This window comes from Dasypus novemcinctus, chromosome 15 (assembly GCF_030445035.2).
Source record: "Dasypus novemcinctus isolate mDasNov1 chromosome 15, mDasNov1.1.hap2, whole genome shotgun sequence".
Lineage (NCBI taxonomy): Eukaryota > Metazoa > Chordata > Mammalia > Cingulata > Dasypodidae > Dasypus > Dasypus novemcinctus.
This window is the reverse complement of record NC_080687.1, coordinates 36,343,791-36,369,325: the sequence shown is the minus strand read 5'-3', so window position 1 is coordinate 36,369,325 and position 25,535 is coordinate 36,343,791. Positions and strand designations below refer to the sequence as shown.

Sequence of the window (25,535 nt, the reverse complement as noted above, 5' to 3'; positions counted from 1 at the left end):
TGTAGGCTTCCCGTGGACTGTCCCATTTGCCCATGGGCTCTCAAAGAACAGACCTCTCTGTCACTTCCTCTTGTCTTTGCCTTCATCCCGCTGGTCAAGATTGGTGGTTTTCAAGTTTCAGTACACATCAGAATTTCTTCGAGGGCTAATTAAAGCACAGATTTAATACAGTTGTGGTAGGGGCTGAGCACTTGCATTTATTTCCAACCTGTTCTCAGATGCTGGTGATGCTGTCGGTCCAGGGTCCACACTTTGAGAGGCTCTGGTCTAGAAAAAGTCATTATGATTGCCTGTGTCTTGTAAGGCTGCTTATTGGCCAGGTACATGAAGTCCTACTCTTTGGTGATACTGGAGGATAGAGGACCATATGTAGGAAGCGGTAAGGTTGGGAAGGTCGAGGACCGGGAATCTTGGAATTCCAGCTTGTTGGGTCAGGTGATTCCCAAGACTGGATGGAGATGGTCTAGAGTTAAGGAAGTCCAACACACTAGTATTGAATATCAAAGGTCAGGAAGAGATGCAAGGCTCGAGAGTCAAGCCAAGTCTTAAAGAAAATGGCAGACAAGATGCAGAGCCTGGTTAATTTGGGATGGTGATGCCACAAGTGGGGATACCACACCAAGGTGAATCCTCAAGCAGAAAGGCTTGATATTCTGTCTGGATGCAAAGGCAGCAGAGGGGAATGTTGTCCTGAGCCCACTTGGGATAACTAGAGCCGAAGGAAGAGTCAGAAGACTACGGATGCACTCTGCTCCTGATTGAGGCTGAGGCAGAGGGTCTCAAATTTCCTGGGAAGCTGCCATGTGAAAATATTAGTGTGATGGGCACGTGCTTGTTGCCATGAGAAATCTAAACATAAAATTTTTGTTTTATGTTTATGATGCTTACTGAGGCAAGAAATTGATCTTGAGAAATCATTTTGGTAAATAATGTCTTGCTGATAGCTTTTGCACGCTGTAGACAATTAGCACCCAGATTTCCCTCTGGCTAGTCTATGGTCAGCCACTGCTTTGTGTCTGCTGGTCTGCCTGGACCTCAGAAGCATCAGCTTCGTTCATTCTTAAATTGCCTTATATTCTTTTGCACGTTAAGAGCAAGTAGGACGGCAAAGCTGAGGTCAAGAATGGCTGTTTTCCCTGCAGTACACTGCGAAGCACCGGCAGAGCCCCGAGCACCTCCCAAGGTCTTCCATTCATCATTTGAGCTCTCTGTGACATTTTGAGACCAAATGAGGGCATCTTGCTTTAATGTTAAAAGGTAATGACCTAGGAGTTATAATTTTTTAATAAAGGAAAAAAAATCCTGTACTGTGGCTCATCATAATAAAAAACCATTTTCAACTAACTGCCTGGGGTAAATTGTTTTTATTGGAGCATCTTAATATTACTAGGCCAATGCTTGTACTGAGAGAAAGTCATTGGCACCTAGGTCAAAGTGGACTCATTTCCTCTACTTAGAGGTTCTAATAAAAGAACAACAGGACCTGAATGTTTGGCATTCTCCTTTGGTAAGCATATTTTAGTTTTGTCTCTCCTATGCTTTCTTCTTAATGGAGTCTTAATTTCACTGAAAACTGTACTGGCTAAAATAAGGTTCACTAACAGATAGGACGTATTAAGATGATCAAGCACAAAAATGGAACAGGATGTGAAAAAAACTCAAATGTGACTCCTGACAGTTAAAAATGAGTAGGCTGGGAAAGTCTCCGAGTGCTGATAATGGGCTTCAACACGATAATTATACTAAAAGGGGCTTGGAACATAATGGGAGAGATGGGGAGTTTGATCATGCTCAGCACTTCTCCCCTGAGGGCTTTTTGAAAGCATTTTTCCTAACTCAAAAAAAGGCCCATAAAGTGAAATCGGTGCGTTCGCCAGGTTTAGTGTTCACGAGGGCGTCATTTTGAAAACATTCTCAGACCAAGCCCATTTTACTGAGTGCCGCCATCCATCTGGGATGATCTGCTTCCATTTTTGGCTACAGTTTGATGACATGATCCAATCCAACCAACCCAGTTTCTCAGTGGTTTTCAGCCACACAGATGCTTATTGACATTTGCTTTGATAATTCCTTCCTTTTCATCTCAGTCCCTTTATTCTGTAAGGTCTACAGGGTTTTTGTGAGCAGTAACAAACAAACTGGAGTTAGCAAGGACCTTTAGTCTGTAATCTTTTTTTATTTTTAAGATTTATTTTATTATTTATTTCTCCCCAGCCCCTGCTTCGTTTTTTGCGCTCGCTCTCTGTTGTGTTGCTCATCTTCTGGGAGGCATTGGAAACTGAACCCAGGACCTCGAATGTGGAAGGGAGATGCTCAGTGGCTTGAGCCACCTCCATTCCTACTTGTTGTGTCTCTCATTGTGTTTCTTCGTGGTTATCCTTTGTGTCATCTCACTGCATCATCTTGTTACATCTGCTTGCTGCACCAACCTGTCACATCAGCTCACTATCTTGCTCATTTTCTTTAGAAGGCACTGGGAACTGAACCTGGGACCTTCTGTGTAGTAGGTGGGTTCCCAACTGCTTGAGTCACATCCACTTCCCCCAATTTTTTTTTCCTTATAGCTATTGGGGACCAGGGATTGAAACTGTGACCTCATATGTGGGAAGCTGGAGCGCAACTACTGAGCCACATTGGCTTCCCTTAGTCTGTAATATAGTCTCTGATAGGTACAGACATTTGGGGACTCATCATGTGTTCCTTTCTAACACCCAGACCATCCAACATGGCTGAATTTACATTCTCTAAATATTGGAAAATCAGCTTTAGTGAAATAGGAGTCTTCCCCCTAAGACTTTAGCAGAATGGAAGAAGGAGGCCAGGGACATCTCTGAATATTTTCATGGCAGGTTATTCCATTACATGAAGGAAGAGCTGGAAAAGGTACATGAAACTATTCCCAAGAGATCAGATTCACTTTTCTATTGGGAACCTGCTTCAACCTTTGCCCATAGGTGGTGGGTGAGGAAGAAACTGTGTTTTATAACTGCTCTTTTCTACCACCAGCCATCAAATTACTCCAAGAGACTGCTGTGGATAGTCCTGTTAATTCTGGTATGTTTTTCTTAGCACCCTGCTTCCTGCCTCCAGCCCATATAATCACTTGCCACATTGCCAGAAGTTCTGTCAGGGTGAGTTCAGCTGGGGACTTCTGTTTGTTTTCCCAAAGAGATGAGCCAGAGAGCCACTTCCCATGAAACTCTAAAATGATAGCTACAAGGGCTAATGCCCCAATAACTGGAGTGCCCATGTGGGGACAGATTCTTCCAGAACATATAAAAACTACCTCAGGGGAGTGCATGCAGCTCCTGACTGCCTGCTTCCTATGCATACATGGGAAGTCCCGGGTTTGATCTCCAGTACTCCTAAAAACAAACAAACAAATGAACTAACTCTCATTGGGGAGTGGATGTAGCTCAGTGGCTGAGTGCCTGCTTCCCATGTACAAGGTCTTGGGTTCATTCCCATGTACCTCCTAAAAACAAACAAACCATAACACAAAAAAACCTACCTCAGACTCCTGTCTGATCATCTCCCTCTCCCAGGTTTGAGAACAAGCTGGGCTGAGGTTCCAGGAAGACATAGCGGAGCCATCAGGCAGGGCAATGTGAAGATTATGAAAGTAAGAGAACTTTATGCCCCAAGCTGGCATTTGGCATGCCAGGTTTTCATAAATGTGTGCCTATGGCCGAACACTAACACTAACACTAACAGTCCTGAAAACTCCTGGACACTCCATGACCCTGGAAGGAGCTTTCTCTCCTCCTAGCCAAGATAAACTGGTTCTTACCATCATCTTATTGTCCAGGTGTCCAAAGAAAGGATTGGAGGGACTGAGGGCTACCATTATCCAGGGGAAGACTGGGGTAGGGTGGAGGGACTCCCATTCCCCAAGCTCAGAGGTCCTGCTGCAGAAACCTGGCACTTCCCTCTGGAACACCAGGCCAACCCTGGACTCCACAGAAGCAAACAAGTTTGTCTTTGGCCCAATCTCACCTCCCTCTGTGGGCTCCATTCCTGTTTGGGTTATCTTGCTTCCCTACCCCCAGTTGCTCAACACTCTTATAATGCATTACCCATAATTGTCCTAAAATACCTCTCCCCATGATGCCATCTCTCTTACATGCCCGGCTCTAACATCACCTTTTCCTTCTTCACCTTTCTTCAATCCTCATCTCTCACCAAATGTGAATTTAAGGCGGGATTAAGCTTCCCTGCATGGCTTCTCAGGTGATTCTGCATTTCTAAAGAAGATGCCAGGTAAACCCAATGCAGGGCCCATGAATGAATGCTCTCGGGTAGGATTTACGGAAGGATTCCCCGAAAGACAGGAGGGGTGTGCCCCGGAGCAGGTGATTGGCGTCCTGTGCAGTGGGAGGATCTCGTTATTTTAACCAGGTAGCTGGGGCAGCCACGCCAGTGGTGGGCAGCAGACAATGAGGGCCTGAAAGTATATGATGCAACCCTGGAGCAGCACAATTAGTAGGAATCAGAACTGGAGCAGGCTGGTTCAGGGAATGAAAAGACGAATTTGGGACCTGGCAGAAAAACACAGCTGTGAAACACACCGCCATTGGGAACCATCCCTGAGGGAAAGACCCCACAAAATGGCTGCTGGAATAATCTCGCGAGAATTCCCCATTTGGACCGGGATTTCACCTAGGATCAAGGAAAAGCCCTTATCATCAAGGGGCCTTGTTACTGGCACCCTCCCCCACTGCCTCTGGGAATTGACAGGTAGGGTAACCAATCAAAGCACGCAAACAACTGGGACTCCTCCCCCTAACATTAACAAGGGGCGGAGGAATTAATGGTCTAAAAAGCAAGGGCAGAGACTGAATTGCAGGGTTTTTGCCCTTTCTCACTCTGTTTGCACCAGCACGCAAGTACTCCTGGGGATTACGCAAGTAATCTGTAATGGGGACTTGTAATCCATAAATCAGCTCTTTTTTTGTCCTTTTTCCTCTCTGCCTGGACCAGCCCACAAGTATACTGGGGACCCACAATCTGTTATTTTCTCCCATTTCTCCTATTTTCTTAATAAACTACTAGCCTAACTAAACTGACATGTTCTTAAATTCTTTTTTGTCACATCGCCAAGAACCTAGAGAAGATCTGGCAACAGAACCACCCACTGGCCTCTCAGGTTGAAGAGGGAATCAAAGCACAGCCCTCCTCGGCCACTTACAACGTTCCGTTCCCTTAGATTTAGGCTCAGTATTTCGATGCCCATAGAACACGTTCTGCTCACCCTGTGAAAAAGCAAAAATCAGAGCTGGGAATCTGAGAGAAGGCCCAGCCACAGAGTGCTGGCTCTGGAGCTCTGTCAGATGGATGGAGATTTCTGCTTGGCCTTGACGTGAAGGTCATGTCCCTGTCCAAAGCCACACCTGATTCCATGAATCAGGAGCCAGTTCAGAGGGACCAGCTGCAGATGGGTCAGAGATCAGGCCTGGCATGGAGATTAGGTGGGAGTGAGAGCAGTTTCCCCCTTTTAAATAGTGTTGTCTCTGCCCCTGAGAGTAAAGGGGCCCTCCTTTCACGGCCAGAAAAGCCCTCTCATCTCTAATTAAATTTTTAAAAAGTGTGTGTGTATACCCCTCCCCCGCACACACATATTTTTTTAAAAAGCCCTCTCAGGCAAAGGAGGGGTTTGTGAGGATTTTTTTGTGTGAATATTTCCCTCTTCTTCCCACAATGCCTGAACCCGTGCCCACCCATTCCCCACTCTCCAGGATTCTCACGTTTTTAATCTCTGATCTCCAACTACTGAGATAAGGCTTCTATAATGGAAAATAGGAGCAAAAACAAGTATCAGTTGGTGAGTCAGCGCTACTCACCAAGCAATTTAAGAAGCCTTGCACTGAAGGGTGACTCAGGGGAACGGAAGCTTTAAGCAAAAGAGAACACGGATCTTCGGGGAGATCGCAATTGTTACACGCAGATGTTTTCTCCTCTTCCTAAAATAGTCTTTTTAAAGTCTTTCCTTTCTGGAAATTCAACCCCTGTCCTCTCTATTGCTTCTAGGACTTCTGGAGTGGGCATCCTGCTTTTTCTAAAACAAACCCTAGAAACCCAGGCTCTTCTGATAGGTTTCTAGCAAAGCTATCAGAGCTATGGTGAAAAATCCTCAAGTCATAAGATCAAACCAGAGAGATCTCCCGATTGGTCATTACCCAATGTTATCAAGGAAGATAAATGCTGATCTTGTTTTAAGTAAGAAATCAATATAGCCACAATATACTGAACATTCATTCATTTGTTCATTCATTCACTCAATATCATTTTACTGATGACCCCCTCTGATTCTGACACTGCTTTGGATGTTGTGAAAAATAGTCAGATTCTGCCTCTGTATACCCCTGCGGAGGGAAGAATAAATATGTCAAGCAGCTGGCCCAGCAGCATCCAGGGACCCAGGCTTCACTTGACAATTGGTCTGAATCTGATTAAAGCTCACCCTCCTGAAATTGTAGGGTTTTCACAGCAGGGGGAAGATTGTGGACCCTTTTTTGAGACTATCTGGCAGCAGATAAGGCTGCATAGTGGTTTAGCGTTGGCCTCGATATTTGGCCCAAATATGTGATCCGGCATTAGAATCAGGTTCTCCTTTGGAAGGCCAAGTAGCCAACTTCATCTTTTCTGGCCTTGTGCACAAAGGTTACCATGGTCACGAGGCCGGGAGTATAAATGCCTTTCAGTTGTATTGCCATGCTGTAATACTCACTTTCATAAAGGAGCAAATATTCTACACCAAAGTGGAATGAAAATACCCAGAATGCCTGTTCTTTAAGCAATGCCCATTCATAGTCTGTGAGATTGCCTCAATGAATGTGCATCATTACTGCTGATCAAAACTTTAAGTGCAATAGTTGAAGAGCAGATAAACCTTTACTTTTGTCAGTTATCATTGGAGAGGAAGGGAAACTTAATAAGTTGGTGACAACATAATCAGCCTAGAACTTTACCTTAGCTCCCCCATCAATTTCAGATGAAAGTGGGTCACTATTTAATACGTGAAGATATGGTTTAGTGGCCACAAGAGAAATGATTGTTTCTCATTGAAATATCAACTTTTAAAAACTGACTTCTAAAATTTTAGTAACACTGCAACAATGATTAAATAAAATTTTTGGTGAAATTCTAGATATAGTTTTGTAGGCTATGAGTTTCTTTTTTGAATTATATTTGACTGTGACAGCAGCTGAATATTGATTTTAACATTTAATTGTTCTTACCCAGACAAAATAAATATTCAATGCACTTCCAGCCAAAGAGGATCCTTAAGCTGAGTCTACACTGTTCTAAATGACTGGTCTATGGGGAAGTGGGTTGGGGTGGGGGGTGAGTGGGAGATAATGAAGGCAAAGGTCAAAAGGCAACCAAAACAGCTGAAGCAGCTGTGGGCTCCAGAACTTGTGATAACATTAGCTTTGCAGCTCACCCTGCACTGACCTCTCCTTCCTTGTCAAGGAAAGTCTCCATTTCTTCTGACACAGTTTGGTTCTAGTATTTTAGCACCTGGACCTCATCTTGTCTCTATCCCCTCTGGGTTCTTCTGTCTACGGGCTTGGTTCCTCCAACACTAGAATCTTGCCCTGTCCTCAGGTCTTAAAGGGATGCAAAGTCTGTCCTTGAAACCCTGAGCCTAGGGCTGGACCCCCACTGACCACTGTCAGGTTCTCTGACAAGAACCTTCTATCTCTTGCTTCCCCAGATCCTAACGCTAAGACCCCACTGCATGACCCTTTCCTGTGGCTGTTAGCTGAGCCCCAATTCTCTCGTTGGTTCCTGACTTAGCACAACCTGCAAACCCTGTAACCACAGAACAGCTGCCATATTGACGGTACAGAAATATAATTGTTCAGAGGTTTAAGACAACTGAAATTAAAGAAACCTTTGGAATAAACAGGTAAAGGAGGAAAACTTCATAGATACAGGCATCTCAAAAAATAGCTCTTGTACCAAGACAAATAATACTTGACCTTGACTTGATAACTGATTACATCAGTTAACAGGGACCCCACAAGAGTAGATATCGGGTCACTGGGGTAGGGTGAGCAGACAGTTTACTGCTATAATATCTTACTTCAATTTGATTATATGCCTAGAATAGTAGAGTATAGGATAAAAAATATTTCCATTTAATTAAATGAATTGGAAATTCTTCTGTCTTTCTAAAGCGTATTTGATTAATGCTTAATAAAAGAATTTACAATGCTGTTTTCTTTTTTTAATGTAAACTTCGTATCATGAAAAGAATCTTAAACATCAGAAAAAGGGTATATGAACTCCATATACCCTTCATCTGAATTCACCAACTGTGACAGTTAAGAGATTATTTTTGTGAATCTCAAAAAGAGACAGATTATGTTTGTAAACTAATCTGTTCCTCTGGGTGTGATACCCTTTGATGACACTGAATTCAGTTGAGGGCCCTTATTAGATTGCCTGTTAGGATTGCTTTGAGGATATCTTTAATGGGTCTCATCAGTAGGGTGTGACCAGGTTGAGCCCCACCCCCTTGGTGGGTCTTATATAAAATAGAAACTCACTCAAGATAGACACACAGGAAGAGAGAGCACTCTGTCATTTTTTTTTTTAAGATTTATTTTATTTATCTCTCTCCCCTTCTCCCTCCCCCCTCCCCCACCCCCTGCTGTCTGCTCCCTGAGTACTTTCACTGTGTGCTCTTCTGCGTCCACTTGCATTGTCAGGCGGCACTGGGAAATAGTGTCTCTTTTTTGTTGCATCATCTTGCTGTGTCAGCTCTCCATGTGTGTGGCACCATCCCTGGGCAGGCTGCGCTTTTTTCACGCAGGGCTGCTCTCCTTGTGGGGCACACTCCCTGCACACAGGGCACTGCATGTGGGCCAGCCCGACACGCGGGTCAGGAGGCCCTGGGCATCGAACCCTGGATATGGCAGGTGGACGCTCCATCAGTTGAGCCACGTCTGCTTCCCACTGTCATTTTTGATCCTGGGACACTGGGGAGAGATGAGCCATTCGCCTGATAGTTTGCACCTGAACTTGGGAAGACACCAGAACAGCTGAGACAGATCTAGAAAGCCTGGAGAGAAAAGAGCCCTTTGCCAGGAGAGAGAGGAAGCCCTGAGAGACAAGTCCTGTGCCAGCCTGCAGCTGAGAGAGAGGCACCCAGACGGGAAGGCTGAACCCTTGCAGAGATCAGTGATCATCTTGCTTCAACACGTGGCAACTGACCTTGGTGAGAAAGCAACCTTGAGTTGGACTCTTTCAGGCCTTGTAACCGTAAGATTTTATTCCAAATAAATACCCTTTATAAAAGCCAACAGATTTCTGGTACTTTTCATCAGCACCCCTTTAGCAGACTACTACACCAAATTTAACCATTTTTACACATTAGTTTTCTCCCCCTCTTTCTCTCAAATATTTGCTCATAATATCTTATAAGAACAAAGACATTCCCTTACATAACTAAAGTACAATTAATCTAAGTCAAGAAATTTAATAATACCATTCTATTATCTAACCAATTGTCCCACAATATCCTTTATAGCAATTTTTTTTCTGATCCAGGATCTAATCAAGGATTACACCTTTTATTTGACTAAGTCCCTTTACTTTTTAAAAATCAGGACCAATTCCGCAGGCTTAATTTTTTCCTTTAATGACATCAGCATTTTTTTAAAAAGATTTATTTGTTTTCCCCCTCCTCCACCCTGCTGTTCTTGCTGTCTGTGTCCATTCACTGTGTGATCTTTTGTATCTATTTCTCTTTTTGTCCTCTCCTCATTTTTTCTCCTCTAGGATTCACCGAGATTCGATCCTGGGGACCTCTGATGAGGAGTGAGTTTCCCTGTCAATTGTGCCACCTCAGTTCCAGGTCTCTTCTGCACTTCACCTTGTCTCTCTTGTTGCGTCGTCATCTTGCTGCGTGACTCACTTGCACGGGCACTGGCTCACCGCACGGGCACTGGCTCACCACGCGGGCACTCACACAGGCACTGGCTGGCTACATGGGCACACTTCCTCATCTTTTTCACCAGGAGGCCTCAAGGATTGAACTTGGCTCCTCCCATATGGTAGGCAGAAGCCCTAACACTTGAGCCACATCCACTTCCTGGCAATTTAAAATATTACAAGCCATTTGCTTTTAGAATTCCTTTTTTTTTTTTTTTTTTGAGGAGGTACCAGAGATTGAACCCAGGACCTTGTACATGAGAAGCAGGCACTCAACCACTGAGCTGTACCTGCTCCCCTAGAATTTCTCAATTTTGGCTTGGATTATTTCCTCATGACTGCAATAAGATTTCCTCTTGGTTAGAATCAAGCTATTCATTTTTGGTAGGATTGCTATATAAATGATTTAGGCTCTTTCTCAGTGCATCACATCAGGAGGCACGTGACGTTGGTTTGTTCCATCACTGGTGATGTTAACTTGGATAACTCAGTTAAGAGGATATCTCAGTTTCTCTGTGGCCAAGTTCTCATTTTTCCCCCTTAGGAAATAATTAATTATTTGTGGAAAAATACCTTGAGAGAGAGAAATAAATTGTACCGCATCTGTAGCAGTTTGATATTATTGATGAATTCCAAAAAAATATATTGGATTATGTTTGTAAACTGGTCTTTTCCTCTGGACATATTATATTATATTGGATTCAGAGGTTTACTAAATCAAGTAAAAGAGGTTTACTTGTGCCTATAGGGCATTGAGTCCCAGTCCCTTGGTGGGTGGGGACTCACAGATAAAAGACATGGCAAAGAACAGAGTTTAGGGTTTTTAATGTTGGAGTTTGATGCTGAAGCCCCAGGAAGTAAGCACACAGAGGAAAGAGAAGCAAGCCCAGGGAAGAGAGGAACCCTGAAATGGAAGAGAAGCAAGACCTGAGAAGAGAGGAACTCAGTAAGCCTGAACCCTGGCAGATATCAGCAGCCATCTTGCTCCAACACAGAAATAGACTTTAGTAAGGGAAGTAACTTATGTTTTATGGCCTGTTACCTGTAAGCTCCTACCCCAGATAAATACCCTTTATTAAAACCAACTGATTTCTGGTATTTTGCATCAGCATCCCTTCGGCTGACAAATACACCATCCAACATTCACCCAATGGTTTTAGCATCCATTGATAGTTCTGGCCTTAATCAGTTATTACTATGATAGTTCAAAATGTCAGTGTTGTATCATTCCTTCTACATTTTTAAGTCATCTAAAGAATTAGAAAATTGGAGATAGAGCTAAATTTTCCTCCTCCTACTTTCTGGGTATGGTATGTATAATTATTACTTTGGTGTGTTTAATTCCACATAGTTTCATTTTTAAAATTAAATATTTGCTTCATTTGGAATTTATTCTGAGGACGGTGTGATATAACTTGACATAATTTTCCCCAGATAACTATGTTATTTTCCTACCACCATCCATCAAAAAGCTCGTCTTCTCAAATTCCAAATTCTCATAGAATCTGGCTCTATTTTGATCTTTCTATTCTATTCCATTTGTTTGTCTTTTCATCTACCATATTCCCTGTTTTAAATAAAGAGACAATTTAATATGTTTTATTATCTCTTTGGAGATGATTGTCTTTGGATCTCTCACAGTTTTGGACATCTGAGCAGAAGCAGTAGCTGCCTTTGTTCCAGACTATCTATCTTTACAAGGATATTTGTGTAACAAATAGCCTTGGAAGATAAAAATAGTTAGTGTCTTTAGTCAATCCCATAGGACTGTTGTGAAGAGGAAATAAGTGAATGCATGTGGAGTCAGGCATGATAAGAGCTGAATGAATGGTAGCAATTGTCATTTCAATTGTTTCTGTTTTGTAATAGTGGTCTCTTATTTCAATTTGTATATTAAAAACCCAGTTCTAATCATTTAAATATGTATCAGTCAGTATGGTGAGGAAGTTCTGAATAATTTTTACAATATGGAAATATGATTTATTGGACACCTATTGAACACGGATTCATTAATTTGACTAATATGGTCATTATCATCTATAAATAAAATCCTCTCCCACAAATTTATCTTTTAATTGAAAACATTTTACATTTCTCATGGATGCCACTACTTAATCATTTTTACATTTTAATGAGAATCAAAAGTCTTACTTATATAAAAAAGGATAGTAATTGATGATTTTGTTCTGTTTCAGAACAATTATGGTAATTCAGCGATCTTCAGTTTTTAACTGAAATTTGGTTATTTGCTTTATTCTATGGTATGTCTTAAATTCTTGGTATTTCATTTGGATATTAAAAGTCCTGCCTTTTAGGCCATAATAAAAGTGTCTGAATAATTTTCATGATAATATACTAGGCTGATTTTTATATTGGGCTGAGGACAACAGAAGCGGACAAAGAAACAAGATGCAGCAAATAGACACAGAAAACAGACAACCGGGGGAGGGGAGGGGAATTAAATAAATAAAAAATAAATCTTTAAAAAAAAAAAAAAAAGGAACCCAAATTATCACCACATTATCACCAGGTAATCGCTAGAGACCAAAAGATGATCCTTACAAAGGTCTAGAAAGAAAAACATTTTGATACAACAGATTAATAATTAGAATGGCTTGGACTTCTCAATAACAACATGAAAGCTGAAAGACAATGAAGAGCTGCTTTTAAAAATACCGAGGGAAGCGGACTTAGCCCAATAGATAGGGTGTCTGCCTACCACATGGGAGGTCTGCTGTTCAAACCCCGGGCCTCCTTGACCTGTGTGAAGCTGGCCCATGTGCAGTGCTGATGCGTGCAAGGAGTGCCGTGCCACGCAGGGGTGTCCCCCGTGTAGGGGAGCCCCACGTGCAAGAGTGCGCCCCGTAAGGAGAGCCGCCCAGCACGAAAGAAAGTGCAGCCTATCCAAGAATGGTGCTGCACACACGCAGAGCTGACACAACAAGATGACGCCACAGAAAGAAACACAGATTCCCGGTGCCGCTGATGAGGATAGAAGTGGTCACAGAAGAACACACAGTGAATGGACACAGAGAGCAGACCTCTGAGGGGAAGGGGAGAGAAATAAATAAAAAATAAATCTTAAAAAAATAATAAAATAAAATAAAATAAAATAAAATAAAAGTACTGAGGGAAAAATGGCTTCCAACTGGAATTCTTTTTTTTTTTTTTTAAAGATTTATTTTTATTTATTTAATTCCCCTCCCCTCCCCCGGTTGTCTGTTTTCTGTGTCTTTTTGCTGCGTCTTGTTTCTTTGTCCGCTTCTGTTGTCATCAGCGGCATGGGAAGTGTGGGCGGCGCCATTCCTTGGCAGGCTGCTCCCTCCTTCGCGCTGGGCGGCTCTCCTTATGGGTGCACTCCTTGCGCGTGGGGTTCCCCTACGCGGGGGACACCCCTGTGTAGCAGGGCACTCCTTGCGCGCATCAGCACTGCGCGTGGGCCAGCTCCACACGGGTCAAGGAGGCCCGGGGCTTGAACCGCGGGCCTCCCATGTGGTAGACGGAGGCCCTAACCACTGGGCCAAAGTCCGTTTCCCTGGAATTCTTTACCAAGCCAAATGTCAAACAAATGGGAGCGTAGAATAAAAAATATTTCTGACTTTCAAGATCTAGAAAAAATATTTCCCACATTCCATTTCTCAGGAAGCTACCACAGGAAAGTGTTCCTTCCCAAAGGAATAAAGAAGATAAATGATACAGGAGGTAAAGTAGGGAGGCAAAGGGGTCCCCCAAGATAGTTTTGAAAAGATTTTTCCAGAAGTAGCTGTGCACCAGCCCTCTAGATTGGAGTCCTTCAGAAAGTTCCAGAAGAAACTTCTGCAAGATGATGAAATTGGTAAAACATATATTTGATTATATTGAAATCTATACCATTGAGGGAGATTTGGGAATTGAATTAGTAAAAGTACATAGAAAAGTACACAAATTTTAAAAAGAATGATCAGTACAGGTCAAATAATGGCATGGTACATGGAAGGAAAAACTTTCGAATTACTCTACACGTAAAAAAAATTTACACAATTGTAATGATTTAACAGCGAATATTAATCTAACTAAAAACTGCTACCAGATTTCCTCTAGGTTCTTGGCTATGTTACCTAAAAGAATTTAAGAACATGCCAGTTTATCTAGGCCAGTAGTTTTTAAGGAAATGAGAGAAGAGAAGAGAAATGGGAGATAACAGATTACGGGTCTCCAGGTATACTTGTGGGCTGGTCCATGCAGAGAGAGAGATTTTTGCCTGTGTGGCTACTTTTAAAGCCATTAATTATTCCTCCCTTTGTTAATGTTGGGGGAGAGGTCCTACCTGTTTGCTGTTTTGATTTATTACCCCAACTGTCAATTCTGGAGTGGGGGGCCCCTTTTGAATATCTGGGACTTTTCCTTGATCCCAGATGAAATCTCCTTCCAAATGCGGGATTCTTGTGGAGTTCTTCTAGCAGCCTTCTGAAGGGGTCTTTCCTTCAGGGGATTTCCAGATGGGGTTCCATGGCCACATGTTTCATGGCCATGTTTTTCTGCCAGGTTTTAGATTTGTCTTCCCATTCCCTAAACTATGCTACTTCAAAACGACTGCACACTGAGTGTATACTTTGGAGAGATTATATGAGGCGTAGGACTGCATAACACAGTGAACCATGTGGTGGAAGATGGACTGTGGTTAACAGTACCAATACGAGAGTGTTCTCTCATGAACTATAACAAATGTACAATACTAATACATGGCGTTAATAATAGGGGTGTATGGAAAAAATATACCGATGTAAGCTATGGACCATAGTCAGTGGTAATACTCTGTGATGTTCTTTCCTAATTTGTAACAAATGTTCCACAACAATGTACAGTGTGGGTGGAGGGGTGATGTATGGGAATTCTGCCCATTATGCCTGATTGTCTTGTAAGCTCATAACTTCTTTAACAATAAATACATATTTAAAAACAACCCACTATATAGCTGTATTGGGGGGGGCATGGAAAATGTGTGTTGCAGGTAGTGTAGATGGCAGGTTGTGTGTAAAAAAGCCAAATTCTCATAATCTGTAGTAGGAAGTTAATATATTAAGTTTCTAATGGAAAACAAACAAATAGTTCCCTAAGCATGCTATTTATAGATAACCAATCAGATGAAACTATTCAAAGTGGTGGCTCTAGGGAGTAAGTGGGGAATGGAGGGTAGAGAGTAGTCGAAAGCTATTTTTCAAAACAAGTCTTGTAGAGATCATTGACCTGTTTTGCTTTGTGCATGTACTGATTGATTTTTTTAAAACTAATTTTTAAAAATATGTAACATTAGGATATAGTATTCAAAATGATGTATTAGGTTTGGATGAACATTTCTGTTTAGGTGGGAGTAGAAGGTTTTTTCCAAAGTTTCAATGGTAAATGATAACTGTGACTCCATCTTATAAAACAAAACTTTGAGGTCGTAGGTGACTAGGCAATCTGCATACAATCCTACTAAGCTATTGATGAACGGAATAAGATCTGAAAACCTAACACCTCCACTACTGCGCTTTTTGTACCTCATTAGGCGCTGGGGGGAAGAACGAAAGAAGGGTAAAGACAGAACGGTTGTGCTATCTTTACTGCCAATACTACATTGTTTCAGGGCCTGCCACCCTTTGGGCTTGTTTATATTATTATTACTGCAAGGAGATAAAATGTTCAGAGGCCAGCCAAAAGGCTTCATATATACTTTCATCTCTATTAAATGTCACACCCAAACGATATTTGATTTTTGTCCACATGGATTTCTACCTTCAGTCTGAAAGTAGGAAATATCATCAGAAGCTTCCTGGGCCCAGGGCTGATGCTATTCAGTGATTGGGGGAGCTGGTGGGAAGATGGGAGGGGAAATAGCCAGGAAAGTGAGGGGACTGGCTTGCAGGGTTCAGCAGAACTCGTGGAGGGAATTCCAGCCAATGGAGGGAATATTCCTACCCACTGGGAGAAACAGGGATCATGATAAAAATTTACTTTCATCTCGGCCTGTGAAAGAATCCCATCATACTTAATTTTGCAACAAATTGGGCTCCAAGCAGATTTGTATATACTACTCCTAGTTGTTCTGTGCAGATGTGCTGATACCTCTTTGAGGTGGCCTGGCCAGCATACCACGCTGGAGAAAGTGATCTCAATACAGTGCGTGTCTGTGCCAGGGGTTCCAAGTACCCGTGAGGCTATTCCCTGTCTTAGTTTGCCTGAGCTGCTATCACAAACACCATGAGCTGGTTTTGGCTTAAACAACAGGAATTTATTATCTTGTAGTTTTGTAGGCTAGAAGGCTTGCTTCCTCCCAGGGTTGGTAGCTTTCTGGTGCTGGCTTGCTGCAATCCTTGGGGTTCCTGTACTTGAACCCCTGCCTCATCGCATGGTGATGTTCTCTCCTTTCTCTGCCAGCTCTTCCGGTTTCTGCTGACTTCTAGGTTCTTTCTGTGGCCTTCTCTGGCCCAGGCTTCCAGTTTCTTCTCACAGTCCCAAACGCTGTAGTTTTCAAGCTTGGGTGCTTATTAGAATCCCTGGGAGCGTTTAGGAAACAAACAGGATGCCCAGGTTGCAACTCCAGAGATTCTGATTCAAGTGGTCCCAGGTGAGGCCCAGGCATTGGTCATTTTTAATCACAGAGGATCATTCTAAGGAGCGGCCAAGGTTGAGAGCCACGACTCTAATAGCTTCCCGTCACATGTAGGATAAAACCAGCGTTCTTCTCACGGCCCACAAAGCCCACATTACCAGCCTCATCGATTTCATCCCTTGCTCACTGAATTCCAGTCAGAGCCTCTGCTGTCCCTCAAACACACCAACCATATTCCCATCTCCAGGCATCTGCGCATGTTAACACTCCTTTTGGAATATTCTTTCTCCAGCTATTTGCACATCTTGCTCTCTTCCTCCTTTCAGGTCTTTGCTCAAATGCCATCTCTTCAGAGAAGCGCTCCCTGGCCATTTAATTACCAGCCTCTATCACTCTCTATCCTTTTTTTTTTCTTCATGGCACTTATATGACCTTATATTAAACATTGATTTGTTTTTCCGAGCTACAACAATAGTAGCTGCTTAATAAATATTTGTTGAATGAATGAACAAATGAGGATATGTATAAAATAATGTAAGCCCTGGCATGTAGAAAGTGCTTTATAAATGTATTTTTTGCCCTTTCCCTTGTTTCTCCCAACAGATAAAACCAGTTGCTTCTGCATGTTGCCTTTTATCAAACTTAAGAACCAGTTAACTCCTCTGGAATTTGTATCTGAGACACAGAGGGAATAGAAGTCAGGCCACGATTTCCAGTGCCAAGATTTAATCTTCTGGAAATATAAATAATCAGAATCTAACAAGGCCTTCGCATGTATGCACACAAAAAATTCCTATGGCAATTTCTGATATTTACGCAAGCCTTTTGTCCGCACAACACTTTTCCAAGGATGTACTCCTCTGCCATCTAGTGGCCAAACAGGGGCATTTCCAAAGAGCAGTTTGCCTTGACCTCACTTAGTCAAAAGAAAAGTTCAGGAACAGCTGGGCTTGCCCAGAGCCACATTTGGCAACACACCTGCGGTCATTTGACCAGGCCCTGGTGCTGTTCAGCTTCTCAGGCTCTCACTTTTTAGAAACAGGAAGCGGGTGAGGTTACCACTGTGTTTGGAGGCTTCTGCGAGGGGGCTAGCTGAGGAGGTATGCCTAAGGGTCACCTTTGCAGAGTCCCACCCTGCCTGTCTTGTCTTCCCTCAAAGCCACCACTATTGACCCAGTGAGCACTAGACACCAATGATTTGGTTTGGGCACTCGATGTACATCTGTAAATTCCATGAGGGCAGGGCTTATCTATTTTGTATCCCCAGTGTATTAAACAGCAGTCAGCAAATAGTAGGTGCTGAATAAATAGTAGGTGTTGTTGAAGGAATTACATACATGCATCTCTAGAGCACTTATTACTTGCCATGTACGCTTTCAGGCCCACGCATCTTCTAAGCATTGTCTCAATAAATTGGGGGGACTGACCTGGTCTTAGAGTCTGTGTGCTCAGGACCCCTTCGTTCCTGGACGACCTGGGGCAGTTGATCACCTGCTACACCTCCACGGCTCCGAATTTTAATGACTTGCCCATCATCACTCAGCTCCTAAGAAGGGAAATAGGGACTTACATCCAAATCTTGGATTCTAAATCTGCATTTCAACCACCATTCAGAACTATTCCCCAACACAAAGCACGGTTCCCTCTGGACTGGCGTAGGTGAACCTGGCTCCTTCAGGTGCAAGAGGGAAGCCTCTTTCTCAACTCAGAAGGTAGGAAGGGGTTGGAGGTGTCCTCAGGTCCTTGGTGAGGAGACATTTCAGGCAAATAGGAATTAGAAAGGTGAGCTGAGAGAGAATGGTACGCTCTTGCTCTTCTCAGCAGTAAGTCTTGGGAGCTTTTAAGAGTTGGAATTTTATACCTGGACCTGGTAACTGAGAAGGCAGCTGGAAGTTCGGATTTCCTAGACCCAACCCAGGCTCCCATTTCTAACTAAAGACTGCTGCAGTCACTTTCTCTTCTCGCAGCACAGGTACCCTCAGGGTGCCAGAGCACAGAGGCACGATGAAGCCAGGTACTTGGGTTTTTTTCTTACTAGTTGTTGGAACTTGGGCAGGTTACTTAACGCCTTTGGGTCTCAGTTTTCTCATCTGTAATATAGGGATGAGGATTGCACTAACCTCAGAGGGCTTTTTAAGAATATTAAATGAGGTCAAATGCAGCCCTTAGAGAATAGGACCATATTGGAAAAAAGACCTTTCTTGCTCTCGTCTCCGGCATTCAATCCACCAGGAAGCCTGCTGGCTCTACCTTCAAATGTACCTGGAATTCAACTACTTCTCCCTGCGCCACTGCCAGGCCCCTGATCAGAGGCGCCCTCTCCTCTCACTTGGAAACCTGTCTCCAGGCTTGGTGCCTTTCTGTTTATTCTCACTTCAGCAGGCGGTTTATGGACTTCTCTGCTCAGAATCCTTTGATGACTCCCTGTCTCAGAATAAAAGTCAAAATCCTTCCCAAGGCCAAACTGCCCCCTTCCCTCTCTGCCCTCATCTCTTACCTCTGTCCCCTCACTCTCTCTGACCCAACCAGGCTGGCCTCCTTACTGTTCCTTGAAGATACTGGACATGCTCCACCTTGTTCCCTCAGCTGGGCAAACCCTGTCCTCCCCGAGCCCCATGACTTCTTTCCTCAACCTCCTTTGTGTTCTCTTAAATGCCACCTTCTCAATGAGGCTTTCCTTGACCATCCTTTTCAACACTGCACCCTGAATCTCCTATTTTTTTTTTTATTCACAGCACTTAACACCTCCTAACATAATGCATGATCTCATATAGTTCCCTTATTTATCACATTTGTTGATGGTCTGCCTGCTTTGGCTAGAATGTAAATACATACACAAGCCGGGCTTTTGCTCTTTTTCTTCTCTGATGTATCCCAAGTGCCTGGAGCAGCTCCTGGCGGTGGCAGGTGGGCCGTAAGCACATGTGGCATGAAAACCACAGAGTAAGAGCTCAGCAAGGGTCACCACTGACAGCCACACGGGGGTGACACCAGTCCAGGGAAGGAGGCATTTTGTGAAGGATAAGTTTGACAACAACTTGTCCAAGGCCGGCTACTGTTGGGAATCAAACTTACCTGTTCTGGCTCGGTGCAGCCTTCTCACCACGGACCCATACCACTCGTGAGATAGGAGAATACGGAGACGCGAGGGTTCCTTCCGCCCCAGCGCCTTTGCCATGTCACCACCTGTAGGTGATTTGCCTTCTTTTCCTTTCTCACGAAGCTCCCCTTGACTGAGATGCCTTCCGGGAACCCCACCCTGGGCCCTGCTTTGGTTTGGGGGCCACCACCCCGAGCTATAGATTCCACATCTTACTTAACCTTCCTGCTGGGTTCTTACCTTCCACCTCATTTCATCTGTTTTGTGAGCTCTTTGAGGGAAGGCTATATAGGTATGTGTGTGTACACACTTGCACACACATGTACAACTGACTGCAATTTTTAAAGTGTCCCCCTGGCTGCATGTTGAGAATAAACTGAAAGGGACCGGGTGCGGGGGCAGGCTTTCAGGTGAGAGGGCAGGTGGGGCGGCAGTCCAGGTGACTCCCCCTCCCGGCCTTTCACGCCCGCCGTTGGTCTTCATAGCTACTAACTGGATGCACAGGGGTTGTGGCCTTTAGGAGCAGATGGTACATACTAAGAATTCCTTTTTTTTTTTTTTGAAAAAAGAAAAGGAAAAAGAATTTCCCAGGTTTGCAAACCAAAGTCAAGTCTAAAAGTCAGGCTGAACAGCAGGGGGCAGCTGAGAGTCACCGTCCCTCTTGGCTAGAGTTCCGACCAGGGCAACAGCAAAGCTGGGGAAAGCGTGTTCAGACACAGGCAGCCCGACTCCCTTATCTCACTGTCCTGGGCGGATGAGGCGTCACCTACGAAATGGGTGCTGTGAAGGGAAATGATTTCCATGACTAGGCACCAAGGACAGGACAGTTGCCAAGCACGAAGGCCTGTCCTCCGACCCAGTCCCCTGTATCCCACAGAGGCAGGACACTCTCGGGGCCCCACGCTGTCCCCCAGATCACTCAGCCTCAAGGAGAGCATGCTCTTTGTTCCAGGGCCACCAGAAGAGCAGCCTAACAGAGTCGGTTCCTGTTGCTTTTGAATCTTCAAATGCATCGGTGGGGTCTGGAGGCCTCGTTAGAAGAAGCCAGGCCTGAGGGGACTCTGTGCCTGGGGCGTGTGCAGAGGGGAAGGAGAACTGCTTTTCCTTTCTCCCGTTCTGATGGCCTCTGCCACCAGGATGCCAGCCCTCGCCACCCTCCTCCCGGAGGAACGATGAACTCAGGGAACAGGGCGAGGATTGCAGGGTTCACTCACTCCCCATCTGGAGCTCACACGCCAACCTGCTTCAATAAAGACGGCTGATTTCTCTCAGGAGCCTCAAGAAACTTTCTTTTTTAAAAGATTATTTATTTATTTATTTATTTCCCCCCTTCCCCTCCTCCCGCCCTGCTGTTTTTGTTGTCTGTGTTGTGGTCTCTTCTCATTTTCTCTCCTCTAGGATTCAATCCTGGAAACCTCTGATGTAGAGAGAGGTTCCCTCTCAATTGTACCACTTCAGTTCCTGGTCTCTGCTGTGCTTCACCTTGACTCTCCCTTTGCCCCTCTCTTGCTGTGTCATCATCTTGCTGCGTGACTCGCTTGCGTTGGGCACTGGCTCGCCACGTGGGCCCTCATGCGGACACTGGCTCACTACGCAGACATTGCGCGGGCTCTGGCTTGCCGTGTGGGCACGCTTTCTCTACTTCTTTTTCACCTGACAGCCCCAAGGGTCAAACCCAGGTCCTCCCATATGGTAGGTGGAAGCTCTATCACTTGGAGGTAGTGAGAAGGAAGAATGGGGCAAGGAGAATAGATTCTTCAGCTAGCTGAAATCAGACCGTCAGTGTTAATTAAACAGAGCTTCTCAAAGCCATAGTGCGTGGGACTCACAAAGGGGTTGCAAAATGAACATCCTTATTCAGTAGATCATGGGTGGGCCTGAGATCTGCATTCTTAACAAGTTCCCATGGGCTGCTGCTGCCGCTGGTGGTCTAGGATCATAGTTTGCAAAGCAAGTACTAAAGGACTAGAAAATACGAGAAGTGGTCACTGTTGAGATCTTTCAGAATGACACCAGAGTAGAACCACTGCTCTTAGGCTGCAGCTCCACAGAGCAGCAGGTTTCACTCGAATTCATCCTTCCATATAAGCAAGGCAATCTGTGATGAGATTTTTTCCACGCACCTACTATCCGCACAGCTGTAACATGAGACAGCCTGGTATAGTGTAAGAGTTTTGCTGTCACAGAAGCCAGAATTTGAACTCTCTCTGGCACCTCTTGGATGAGCGACCTCAGGCAAGTGACATAACTGCCCCGAGCCTCAATCCCTTCATCTAGAAAATGGGGCCATTAGTACCCCCCCCACATAGGTTTTTTGAGGATTAAATGAGATAATGCAAGTGAATTACATAATACAATCTGGGCACATAGTAAATGCTCAATTATGAAAATTAATCAATACACAAAGTTTGGAGACAAGGGCCCTGAAGTTAAGGTAAAGTGATATTTTTCCAAATTAAATTGATTAATGGGAGGAACAGTGGTAAGGCAGGGGTTCTTAACTTTTTTTGTTCCACGGACCCCTTTGCAGTCAGGTGAAAACCACAGACCCCTTACTAAGACCACACTATACTGTGTATTATTTAATAAATACAACACACCCACAGTAACAAGTCCCCACAAGAATAAAACTTCTTTGAATTTCAATTCAAGCTCATGGAACCCTGGTTATGAATCCCCGGTGGTAAGGGGATTCAAGATATCAATCGTATTAAAATACGATTGGGTTTTAGAGTGCGGTGATGTGACAAACTAGATTGAAACAATTATCTTTTGTCCTGAATCAATACTAAGTTTAGTTTAGTGTCCTCTGAACACGAAATTAGGCATACCTGCCTTGGACCAGTCGAGGCAGTCTAGGGAAGCATAGAATGCCCAAAGCAAGTCAGGTCAATCATTTTAATGTGCTACGGCCAGTCTTCCTTTTCTTGGGCCCCTTTTATTTATTTATTTATTTATTTATTTATTAAAGATTTATTTATTATTTAATTCCTCCCCCCCCCGGTTGTCTGTTCTCTGTGTCTGTTTGCTACGTCTTGTTTCTTTGTCCGCTTCTGTTGTTGTCAGCGGCACGGGAAGTGTGGGCGACGTCATTCCTGGACAGGCTGCACTTTCTTTCACGCTGGGCGGGTCTCCTTACGGGGCGCACTCCTTGCGCATGGGGCTCCCCTACGTGGGGGACACCCCTGCGTGGCAGGGCACTCCTTGCACGCATCAGCACTGCGCAAGGGCCAGCTCCACACGGGTCAAGGAGGCCCGGGGTTTGAACCGCAGACCTCCCATGTGGTAGACGGACGCCCTAACCACTGGGCCACGTCCGTTTCCCTCTTGGGGCCCTTTTAAAAGTAGTTTTAAAGATAATGAGAAGACAGGGCTGGAAAATCAATGTTATGGCAATATTTTGATCATTCAGGCAATCCTTCATTATTTTGCTCAGAGTTAGTACTGAGTTAGGAATCATGCGATACTTTTTTATTGTACTAGTATACCTTATCTTCCTCTTACTTTGCCTCCACTTTACTCCTTAACCTGTTTTATTTATGTTTCCACTTTATCTCTTTACCAGTCAATCCCATATAGTAAGAAAAGTGTCAACGCCCTCTAGTCGGGGACCACCAAGAACACACCTGTTTAGTGGAACAAGGTGGGTTTATTGCTCATTGCAAAATGGAGCATGCACTACAGGAACTGTGGGACATCTTGGTAAGATGCAGTTAGAAAGGCCTTAATATAGGATTTGTACTTGTATTAAGTGGTTTGGAGGAAGGTTCAAAGAGGTGGTGCTTTGCTCTGGATTGGATACTGTAGGGAGGTGGAGATACGTCTGTGAATCTGTAACTCTTCATGAGTTTTATCCAGGAAGAGGGAAGGCTAGAGCAAAGTTAAAGCTATAATAGCTAAGGAAGCCAAAGTCACTGATATTAGCCAGCAGAAGAGGATGTTTGGAATTTTTGCGATCTGCACAGTGATCTCGTTTTTGTTTGTTCTCAGACAAGATTACTGAGTGATCCTGTTTTTAGTTTCACTTTTTTTGTGGTCTCCTGGTAACCCTGTCTGATATTGGTAGTTTGCAAGAATGTTTATGTTCAGCAGGAAGACACCGTAAATGTCAAACTCTAATCCATCGCACACCACCATTGTCCACCTTCTACTGACTGGGTCCAAAAGAACTTCCTGAATATATTTCCCAAAACTTATTGAAGCAACAATGATCTAAGTGTATACCACCCCCTACTGCCTTAGTGGGCTTCCTGTTAGTTCAGACAGATGCTGTACAAATTTCCCATAGTTTTAATTTTAATTTTTTAGAAGGGAAAACTGCTGAGTAAGACAATAATATCTAGGGTACTACAGTTTGGAGGCTATTCCCAAATCATTTCCAGTTTAGGGAAACTGATTGAAAAAATGAGGAATAGGTGAGCACAGAATTAAGTTTCTCTCTTTCTCTCTCTCTCTCTCTCTCCTTCCCCCCCTGCCCCGGTTGTCTATTCTGTATCCATTTGCTGCATCTTCTTCTTTGTCCACTTCTGTTGTTGTCAGTGGCATGGCAATCTGTGTCTTTTTGTTGCGTCATCTTCATCTTGTTGTGTCAGCTCTCCGTGTGGGCAGTGCCATTCCTGCGCTGGACGGCTCTCCTTATGGGGCACACTCCTTGTGCGTGGGACTCCCCTACTCGGGGGACACCCTGCGTGGCACGTTACTCCTTGCACGCATCAGCACTGCATATGGCCCAGCTCCACACGAGTCAAGGAGACCAGGGGTTTGAACTGCAGACCTCCCATGTGGTAGATGGATGCCCTAACTACTGGGCCAAGTCTGCTTCCCAGAGTTAAGTTTCTATAAAGGAAAATATCTTACACATTATAATCATCTGAGGAGATAAGATGTGGAGATAATTTATTTTGACTCTTCATATGCCTGATTAAAGTCTGAGCTGCCAAATCACTCCAAGGAACATGCCTAGCTACTAGAAGATAACATTAGTAATAGAAATATAAACACATGTGGACCTAGCAGTCATGACTCTTAGCCTCATTCAACTAAGTCCAGCAAGCATCATTGAGAGATGCTGTGCTGGGTCCTGGAGATGCAAATACTATCTCTGCGAATGCTTTACCAGAGGCATGAATGGGTTTTCAACTCCAGGTCTTCAACTTGGGAAAAGAACAGGTAAAAATAATCCCCATTCCTTGAAGATATTAGCCTGTGTGTCAATAAAATCCAAAGGTCAAAGGGGTGGACAAGATGAGTAATACTCGAAACAAGGAAATATTTTATCCCACTCTTGTGTGACTCTAAGCCAAGATTGTAAATATTCAAGAAAAGGTTAACATATAATCAACAATCGAAGCAAGTAAATGTCTGTTCACAGTAAATTCTTAGTCAAGACTACAATCTGCTGTGATGATCTTAATCTGAGACTCCATTAAAAGGGACTAGAAAGTGGCCTTTCAGAGCTTTCCAAGTACCACGGGGAGCCCTGCCATCAAGGCACATTTCAGGAACTTTGTTTTAAGAGGCAAAAGGAGCAGCAATGCAATGACAGTCTGGATCTAGAGACGTAGCTTGGATCCAGCCCTTATTTGGCAGACTTTCCATGGAGGCAGTCTGCATATGAGTAAGTTTAAAGACTGTCTTCCAAAGTGAAAAGCCATCTTATTGGGCTGTTTACATTGCATCAGCAGTCTTCACTCCCAAGTTCCCTCCACCCCCCTTGGCGGCTTTTTTTTTTTTTGCTTTCCGTCTGTTCTGTGTCTGTTTGCTGCTTGCTCTTCTGTGTTTTTGCTTTGTCTCCCTTTTTGTTGGGTCACCTTGCTGAGCTGGCTCCCTGCGGCACTTGCGGGCGAGCCTGCTTTTTCACAAGGAGGCCCCAGGACACGAACCCAGGACCTCCCATAGGGTAGACGGGAGCCCAACTGA

At 44.0% G+C, this 25,535-nt stretch overlaps 1 pseudogene; it reads right to left on the bottom strand.

The window, feature by feature from the left end:
• The window catches only part of LOC101411650 (actin-related protein 2/3 complex subunit 1A pseudogene), a 36,406-nt pseudogene extending 16,712 nt beyond the window's left edge, over positions 1-19,694 (bottom strand).
• Between the last annotated feature and the right edge of the window lie 5,841 nt (positions 19,695-25,535).